At 36.4% G+C, this 9,769-nt stretch overlaps 1 long non-coding RNA gene across 1 annotated transcript; it reads right to left on the reverse strand.

The window, feature by feature from the left end:
* Window positions 1-7,909: 7,909 nt before the first annotated feature.
* LOC137766060 (uncharacterized) lies at window positions 7,910-9,422 on the reverse strand. The gene is made up of 3 exons (XR_011074267.1): window positions 9,335-9,422; window positions 8,281-8,427; window positions 7,910-7,971 (listed from the first exon to the last, which is right to left on the reverse strand). It is a non-coding gene; the product is annotated as an uncharacterized lncRNA (long non-coding RNA).
* Window positions 9,423-9,769: the final 347 nt, after the last annotated feature.

Consider the following 9,769-nt stretch of genomic DNA (forward strand, 5'->3'; position numbering starts at 1 on the left):
GAGAGGAAAACATTGTAACAATTTAATAAAACTCATTAAAAATAATAACCAACTCTAAAATCACAGATGACACCAAGAAAAACTGGGTAGTGGGTCTGGATAAAATGTGGGAACAAAAGACTACTTATATCCTCATTTTATTGATACATAGAAGCTAATGAGTAAATAGTGCTTCATTTTTTATGTTGATAGTTTCAGAAATATTGATATGAGCATTAACAACTTAAGGCAAATTATTAGTAGAATTTAAAACAGAATCACTAGAGGAAAAAAAGCAAAGAAAACATACCTATATTTAAAAAAAAAAAAAACTTGCTAGGGAAAACACAGGAAGGCTTTTTTTTTAAACAAGCATAAAGCAAGATAAAGACAATAAGCACAATTACATCAGTAATAATAACATACACTCTTCACCTAAACCACCATAGTAAAAAATACCTTCCCTCAAATAGTGAACTAATCAAATTCAACCTAATGTTATCTAAAAGCTTTAACACTTTAAAAAAACTGAGAGGTGAGTATTATTAAATGATTAGGCAAAGATACAGCAGCTAATGTCAAAAAAAAACTAAAATGAATATAAAGAAAGAAAACAGGGGTTGCCATATTCTTTTCAGGCAATGAAGAATTAAAAGAAAAAGTTATTTCTTGGAATAAAGAGTTACATTATTTTGGTAATAATAATAAAATCCAGACAAAAAGCATAAAAGCCATATATCTTTATGCTCCAAATAATATTCTTTAAAATACAGCAATCACACACTATCAGAGGCACAAAGAGAGGTTAACAGAAACACAGAGTTAGTTTAAGACTTTACTGCACTTTCCTCCATCTCTTACAAATATACACAAATATAGATGCCCCATGGGAAAAAGGGGGCGGAGAGAGAAAGAGGTTCAAATAACAATATGATTGATTTATTGGGTTTACAGCAAAAGCTGTGCATTAAGAAGAACAGGAAAATATATTTCCTATAAGTTTACAATGAATTTTCAAAGTAGTACTTATACATTGTGCTATATATGCTCATAAACTCAAAAAAATACAGGTCCAGATTCTCGCACAAAAAATGATTGCAGTGAAAATCAAGCTCATCATTAAGGATTATTTAGAAAATAATGAGAGTGCAAACAATCTGTCAAAATATCTGGAATGCTGACAAAGTTATACACTAACTTTGCAAATTCATAACATGTAAGCCTTTTATTAGGAAACCAGAAAGAATGAAAATTACTTGTTCACTTAAAAAATGGAAATACAGGGGCTTCCCTGGTGGCGCAGTGGTTGAGAATCTGCCTGCCAATGCAGGGCACACGGGTTCGAGCCCTGGTATGGGAGGATCCCACGTGCCGCGGAGCGACTGGGCCCGTGAGCCACAATTACTGAGCCTGCGCATCTGGAGCCTGTGCTCCGCAACAAAGAGAGGCCGCGATAGTGAGAGGCCCGCGCACCGTGATGAAGAGTGGCCCCCGCTTGCCACAACTGGAGAAAGCCCTCGCATGGAAACGAAGACCCAACACAGCCATAAAATTAAAAAAAATAAAAAAAATGGAAATACAAAAAAAAAACACTTAGGTAAAACAAAAGGAGCGAAAAAATAACAGCAGAAATTAATGAATTAGAAAACATAAGTACTAGAATAAACACTTCTAAGATCTGGTTTTGTGTAGAAAAAAAATTACCCATCAGACAGTTTGCAGGTCTAGTCAAATAGAAAACAGAAAATTTAAATATATAAAATTAGAAATAAAAAATGGGCATGACCAAGTATGTAAGTAAAATTGTATAAAACCTTATTCTGACAAATTAGCAAACTGAGTAAGTGCGATGATTTTTGAAGAAAATATAAAGGATGTAAAAAGCTGAGGGGGGGAGACAAAGCATCTTACTAAAAGGCAATTAAAATGTGCCATTCTTTGTTGAAAAAGTGCATCTCCCTGAGTAATTAGCATCTATTGTGCATTGAACAATGGTTTGTTGGCAGAATTCTGTTACATCCATTGTAGGTGGCCATCCTGTAAAGTGAATCAACATAATGGGGAGCTCCCTCCTTTAAAAAAATGTTCACTTTCACAGGTATCTGTCTAATTTAATGCTGTGACAATATTAATGATTAAAATTTTAAGCAATTTTCAAAGTCTTTCCACTGAATTCATCACAGACTTGCTGAAGACTAAAGAACGATCAAGGCATGGTAAGGGGCTCCTGCAACCATTTTTTACTGTCAGAGGTCATTCACTTGCCTTGAAACCCAGCACTGTGCCTTACTTAGGGTTGGTCCTCCATAAACAGGAGCTGAGCTGAAGTGTATGAGTGAGATGCTGAATGAGAGGCTCTGACAATAAAAAGCTGGACGTCATTTCATCCCGATGAGACTCAGTTTCCTCATCTGTAACCTGGATAACATGAAACCTGTTTTAATGTGGAAAATCCTGTAAACTGCAATGGACCATGAAGAACATGGAAGGAATCCTTCTTTAGTGCATTTAGAACTTTCCTGAGCCAGCTCCTTCTGACATCTTCTTCATCACAGAATATCTGTGACATCACCTAATGTACTTAACAGTTGGTCCCTAAAACTGAACTGAAACTCATTACTAACATTCTTATTTTGTTTTCCCTGTTGATTGCACTCACCTACTTAGCTACCCCTTGTTCACTATTCACCAGGGGATGGGCCATCTGGACTGATTATTTTATCTCTTATATACTCAACAGGAGGGTAGTTAAAGCTCAAAACTTTATGTGATGATTCTTTCATCCTTAGTCATAACCCTTCTACAATTGCTCGGGAGTGATGGCTATAGAGCCCATAAGTGTGAGATCATTCCAGGCCACTCTTCTAACCTCTAAATGGAGTCAGTCCTGAGGGATGGATAGAATTTCACTGTTTTCCCATTTCGTTTGTATAATGAAATCATTGTTTGGCCTTCGTTCTGTACTTTTGCCCTTTTCGATCTTAAGGTGGACCATTCAGTAGCCCCCTCCAATGTCTCTAGGAAAACTAGGAATTTTAAATGGACTCTCATCAAATTTCAAGAACTTGATTTTTTCCCCTAAATATAGCATACCAAATAAATTCACTCCCTCATAGATAACATATTATACATTTGTTATTTGTTTGCTTGTATTTATATGCACATAGAAGTGAATGGATGTACAGATCTGTAATGTGTGAACTTGACAAAATTCAAATCATCACCTGAAAATGAATCACTTATTGTCACTAATCGGGTCATATTATCATATTATTGTATTGTGATCACGTTTACACCACAGAGCACCAGAACTTTAGCCTTAACCTGGAATCAGCTGGGGCCCTTGTTAAAATAGATATTAGCAAACCTCACCCCAGAATTACTGAATCAGACTCTGGTTATGAGGCTCAAAATTGGTGTTCTTAGAAAATGTTGAGAAAGCATTGAAGTGGAGAACTTGTTCAGCCTGGTCCTGAATGACACCTGTATTTCCAACTCTTTTATGGGGAATCTAATGTTTATCCCAGAGTCCCTAAAGAGGACAAGCTCCCATCTAGACGTTGTTAACGTAGTTCCAGATGGCAGCTTCCAGACACAATCTGGCTTCATAGCCCACCCTCAGAAGTTGGAACCTATAGGATCTCAGGACAGTTGGGATCTTCTCTGTGATGGAGCAAAACGCTGGGGTTTTCCAGCAACTCTATTTACCATCGGCTTTGTGCCCTCCTTTTTCCCTAAAAAAAAAAAAAACACCTTTATTTGATCACCATTACATTTTATTTCCCTGAAACAAGTTTTACTGACATCTCATCTCATGAAATTTAAGGCGATTCTCCAGTTTGAGATATCATTGACTATCCTAGAAATGGTGGTCTAAAATCACAAAGATTGGCTGTGATAACTAGAAAACGCCCACATAGAGTCAACAAGTAGTTGCTGGATCACCACGTCCTCTATTTCTCTCCTTCATCTATCAACCTTTTGGAAGAAGAATATAGCATATTCATGGGAGTGAAGAAGACAATGCATTTTTTCTGAATTTAGCCAAAATGTTGATCCTGGCCTGAGGCAGAAACAAAGTGGGAGACCTCTACCTAACCAGTCATTCGTTATTCTTTATTCTCTACATTTTTATGGATTTTAGGATGAGAAGTAATTTAAACAGTCCTATGCAATCGTACTCTCTGGAGTCCACTGAGTCCATGTGATGACTCATAACCATTACCTCACCAACACAAGACATTTCTTTAGAGTTGTGACATTATCTTACGGACCCATCACTTCCTTTCCTCAGCAGTGACTTGCCATATGACCTTGGGTGAGTAACTGACTACCTGTGACCAGGAGCTCGTACTATCCCAGTGTAAGAAGATGAATGACTTACAACCAGTGAGGATTTGGGGACTCATACAAGGAACCCAAATTTCACTTAAGTAACAAATAGAGACACTACTTAATGCCTATAGAGGAAGCTTTCCTCTAAGATATGTACGGATAGAGATGAATTTATCAATCTGTCTGGCTCCAGATGTAGCCATCCCTAACCAGTGAAACAAACTTAAGTCCAGGAAAAAGGAATTTGTTTCTGAGTTGGAACTTCATTTCAGTGGCTATGGAAAGGAATAGCTAATAACACTATTCTCTCTCTTAATATAAATCAATAGAATCTCTTGTATGATGAATAAAAATTAGAACAGCTCTAGGAAGCACATACATGTCAGTGTTGTCCTCTAGGGAATACAGCACACACACACACACACACACACACGCACATTCACACCCCACATATTTTTATACACACCTGCACACTTACAAATTTGGCACCATGATGGCTCAACCAATGTATCTGAATCATCTGCACAAAAAATTGATTTTAGTGCAAGTACATTCTTAAGAAAATAGTCATATAGCCAGCTATTTTCAACCAGTGCTTGGAACTGAGTATAACATTTGTCTTTAAGTTTTAGATGTCCTAATTCAAAAGAAAAGGGTAAAGATCCAACAGATTTTTCTTTTCCATCTCATGGCAGCTGCTTGGTTGTTGAAGGATTTTTTGTCAGCCTTTTCTTACCAACTCACTTAGAGGGCTAACTCTTGTTTAGATGAGAAAATGTTCACCTGTGATGTGGAAGACAGAATGCTGGACTCTTGAAATGTCCATCAGCAGGTATAGTGGCCAGATAATGCCAGGTTAAGAGAGTAGCCTTCACAACTGGTTATTTATGGAATAAATAGAGGTAAAGTTTTGGAAATCAATTTGCTGGTTCATAACCAAAATTCCCCCAATACTAAATGTGGGGCAACAAGAAGGAGAGTTGTTGAGTAAATTACAGAACGTTCGCTTGATGTAAACACCACAGTGATAAGCAAGAAGCCTGATTAACAAACAGAAAGATGCACATGGCATCATGTTAAGTGAAAAAGTCAACATACAATTCAATGGATCAGAGGAGAAAAGTCCAAAATAAATTAACATATTTATGGAAATTTAGTTTGAAGCAAAGATGACAATTCAGATTAATGGAAAAATAAAGTATTATTTAACAAATAGTGTTGAGACAACTAAGAAACTACCTGAGGGCTTCCCTGGTGGTGCAGTGGTTGAGAATCTGCCTGCCAATGCAGGGGACACGGGTTCGAGCCCTGGTCTGGGAAGATCCCACATGCCGCGGAGCAACTGGGCCCGTGAGCCACAACTACTGAGCCTGCGCGTCTGGAGCCTGTGCTCCGCAACGAGAGAGGCCGCGATAATGAGAGGCCCGCGCACTGCGATGAAGAGTGGCCCCCGCTCGCCGCAACTGGAGACAGCCCTCGCACAGAAACGAAGACCCAACACAGCCATAAATAAATAAAAAAATAAACAAATAAATAAATAATTAAAAAAAAAAAAAGAAACTACCTGAAAAAGTGTAATCCTCCCTCATACTTACACCAATGTAAAGTCCAGAAGAATGATAGATACTGTAAAAGCACTAGGACAAAGCACAGATAAATATTATATTCTCAAAATGAAAAATTATTTCCAACTATAACATAAAACCTGGAAGACAATAAAAAATTGATCAATCCAACTATGTAAAAGCATGCTTTTATATGCCCTTCTCCCCTGAACAAACATTATAAACAAAGTCAAAAGACAATATATAGAGAAAATATTTGCAGCTCTTAATGTAAAGGGCTAATTAATATATGAGCCCCTCATAATCAATATTTAAGAAAACTCTATTGAAAATGGGCAGACGTTAGCAAAAAAATTATAGAAAATAAATATGATGGCTTTTTTATGAAGTTTCTCAACTTCACTTATACGAAGAAACAGACAAGTTCAAATTTTAAGAAGATACAGTACTGTATTTTACCTATCAGGTTAACAGAGACCAAAAATGATGACACACCATGTTATGGGATAATAACATATTCATTGTTGGTTGGAGCATAAATTCGTAAACCTCTTGGAAGTCAATCAAAATACACTATGCAAGTACTGTTTGACCCAGCAATTCCATTCCCATGAATTTCTCATGAAGATGGCAATTTAAAGTTTCTATACTCTAAATTCAAGAAAGGAAAAAGATGACTGTTCTTTGGCCATAGTCCTAAGACATAAACAAGTCACCACTACAACTTTTTTCAAAGCCATTTCAATCAGTGAAAATTCAATTTAGTAACTGCACTTCTTAAAGGCACATGGCGAATGCCAAGGTTCTGCAGCTGAAGGTCAACCAATCCTTAAACACTCTTGCTTCTGGAAGTCTGTCAATTCCTGGACTCAGTGCTCCGCAAACCCTATGTAAGATCAGCTTTTGCTTTGTTCTGATAGAACTGTATCCCATAAGCACTCTTTTCCCTTGTTTAACAAGCAATAAACCGTTTATTGCTGCATATATTGAGTGGTAGCCTTTTCTTTCAATCCAAATACTCACAGATATGAGAAACAACATATGCGTAAGAATGTTCATTAAAATGTTGCTTAATAGAGAAAGAGGTTATAAAGAACAAAAGTAATCTGAAAGGTTCAGTAAATTAGAAAACCAGAAATATCAGATGTCTCTGTGAAAGAGAATTATTTGTCATGGGGCAAAGGAGGGAGGAAGAGATTTATACATTTCATTTAGTCACTTTTAAGTTTTAAAAAAAATTTTGCATGTATTACACATTAAAGGTAAGTTATTTAAAGTCAGAATTTCAAACGGTATGTATAATATGAAAAGAAACCATATGAAATTGGTAGCAAAACAATAATATTTGCTATTTCTAAATAATTGGGTGATAGTTTTTAAGGTGTCTTTTCCCTAAATATTTCATAATTTTGTGACATACTTATTTTAAATTAAAACTATTTATAAATGTCATGCCAGAGATCACACAAAAATACAACAAACGCAATTACTCCATTGCAGGTTGGCATATAACAAAACTTGGAGTGACATAAAGAGAATCTTACTTATTAAGAGAAATGATCTAAATCTAAAAGAAAGGAAGAATCCAAGAAGTCCAAGTACATCACAAAAGCAAAACTGACGGAACAGGACCTTCCTATAATATCAAAAGGCTTCAGGCAAAAGCCCAAAGTTCAGCAGACTTGGATCTCCAGAGTTCACACGCCTTCTCCCAACAGCTTCTAGTACATCACTTTTGATGCATTGTAACCAAGAAGTTCAGCACAAAGCTTAAAGTTTGCAAAACAGATGCATTACATGTCTACTTTTTTAAGTAAACCTAATAAAGAGGAGAGAAACACTATGCTTAATTTTAAATTAGTACTATCCTTCCCCCATACACTAACCAATACAGGAAAGAACCCAGCAGTGTCCACTTACAGAAGATAATATCTGCTTACAGCACAACACCCATCAGAAATACTCCTCCACTGCTAGATTGCTGAGTCCGTCAAGTTCACCAAAAAACAACTTGTAATTTCCTTACCATTAGGCGGTGTGATCTTGGAATTCAGAAGCCAGGTTTAGCTTTTTTCTTTCACCAGATAACTCTCTAAAGGGGGCAGGGTGGAGGGGGGAGAGAAATGTGGAACAAATCAAATAATGTTGCTCAAAAGCTATCCTGACCTGTTGACTTGGGAATAAAACAGTATATTAAAATGTCCAATGTATCAAGCAGAGAACTACTTTTATCAATCATTTAATTACTCAGACAACGCTGACTCGATTAATGAGGTTAGTTGCAGAGTTTCAGGAAACCATTAACGCTAAAGAAACTCACAAGGTATATTTTATTATTATATTACCTAATTCAACTTTAGTCCCCTTATTGCATTTTCATGGATGGACTTGAAATACTTACCATGGGTTATACTGATTATGGAAAAAGTAGCACTTTGGGCATACAAGTTCTCTTTCATGTTTTGTTCATTGTAATTGATGTCTTCACTCAAAACTTTGACAAACAAGACGTTTGAAAGACCCGATAACTGGTCATCTGAACTTCTTCCTGAACAAAGAGTTGTAATTCTTAGAGCTATAAAAAGGAAATTTTACAATTTACCCACATTTCTTTTCAGGCTAAAAATAATCATTGAAATAATCATTTCTATCTAGACTTGTCTATTAAAGTTTTAGAATAATATCAGTCTTATATAATCTATAGTTTTTAAAGTTTTCCCCAAATGCCATCATCAGGCATTCTGGCAATATCTATTACAATTAAAAATATATGTGCCACAATTCCATTTCTGGGAATCTGTAAAAGAACATATATCAGTGTTCATTGAAGCACTGCTTTTAGGAGGCCAAGACCTGAAAACCATGTTAATAATCATTGATAAAAGAATGGTGGAGTAGGCCTATGGGACAATGCTATATGCATCCACAGAATATTAAGCAATCATTAGAAATAATTAAATAAGAGACATTTTGGAAAGGCTATTATTGGTTTAAAGCAAATCAACTATGTTTGAACAACAAACAAAAAGAAAAAGAAATAATTAAATAGCGTTATAACAGTTGACTTGTGAGAAATTTGTCAATGATTTTTGATTGGGAAAAACAAGATGCAAAAAAGTGTGCAAAATGATTCCTTTTATGAAAAAATAAGTTGTATAAATAGCCTTCATATCAATGGTTTCCAGCCAAGAGTAATTTTGCTCCCTGTGGGACATTTGGCAACGCCTGGGGATATTTTTTGACCGTCAAATCTAGGGGGAGAATGCTACTGGCGTTTAGCGGGTAGACGTGAGAGTTGCTACTCAACATCCCGCAATGGACCAGAGAGCCCCATGACAAAGAGTTACCCGGCCCCAAATGTTGATACTGCCACAATTGACATACCCTCCTGCATATGGAGATTATATAATTTTAAATTTGAATTATATAAGTATGGAAAACACATGGAAACTCACACAGTAGGTTGTCAGTGTAGCTCACTCAGGAGAATGGGAGGAAGGTGAGATGCTGATGGAGGGGAAAAGGCAGTGTATGAAGGCACTCTTGATAAGACCAGCATCATGATATGATCATATTTCTCATGCCTGTATCAAATAAAGAAAAAGTGCCACCTTCAAATCATCTTTGCCATGTTTATTCTTGCTCCTTAGACACAGCTAAGTAAAGGCATCACGTTCAAAGGTCACTGAAACTACACTCTTCAGATGAAAAAGTAAAATAATAAATTCAATTTAGAAGAGAAACCCAACTTAAGATCATCAGGGCTAGATAAATGGTGACTTCACCAGTCTGGTCTTGACAAATCACGGTACAACATTGCTTGGATTCCCATGAATAATCTTGTTGGTCTCAATTGATTTGAATTAACCTCACCCTCTCCCACCCTTCGT

This window comes from Eschrichtius robustus, chromosome 6 (assembly GCF_028021215.1).
Source record: "Eschrichtius robustus isolate mEscRob2 chromosome 6, mEscRob2.pri, whole genome shotgun sequence".
NCBI classification, from domain to species: domain Eukaryota; kingdom Metazoa; phylum Chordata; class Mammalia; order Artiodactyla; family Eschrichtiidae; genus Eschrichtius; species Eschrichtius robustus.